Here is a 225-nt window from a genome sequence, read left to right as displayed (position 1 = left end):
CGGAGGTGGAGGCGGATCCTTTTTCTTTCTGCTGCCGGAGCAGCGTCGGAAACCTGCCCCAGGGAGTTTCGTGGCCCTGTTAAAACAAACGTCGGGAGGGGTTTCCTTTCCAAAGCCTGGCCTTTGGGCTTACTGAGATTTCGATCCCGGGCTGCAGCGTTATTTAAGGATAAACCCCACTGGAAGCAGGAGGCCTTATCTCCGAGCAAGGATGACTCTCCTAAC

This window comes from Pogona vitticeps, chromosome 1, assembly GCF_051106095.1.
Source record: "Pogona vitticeps strain Pit_001003342236 chromosome 1, PviZW2.1, whole genome shotgun sequence".
Lineage (NCBI taxonomy): Eukaryota > Metazoa > Chordata > Lepidosauria > Squamata > Agamidae > Pogona > Pogona vitticeps.
This window is presented reverse-complemented; position numbering follows the sequence as displayed.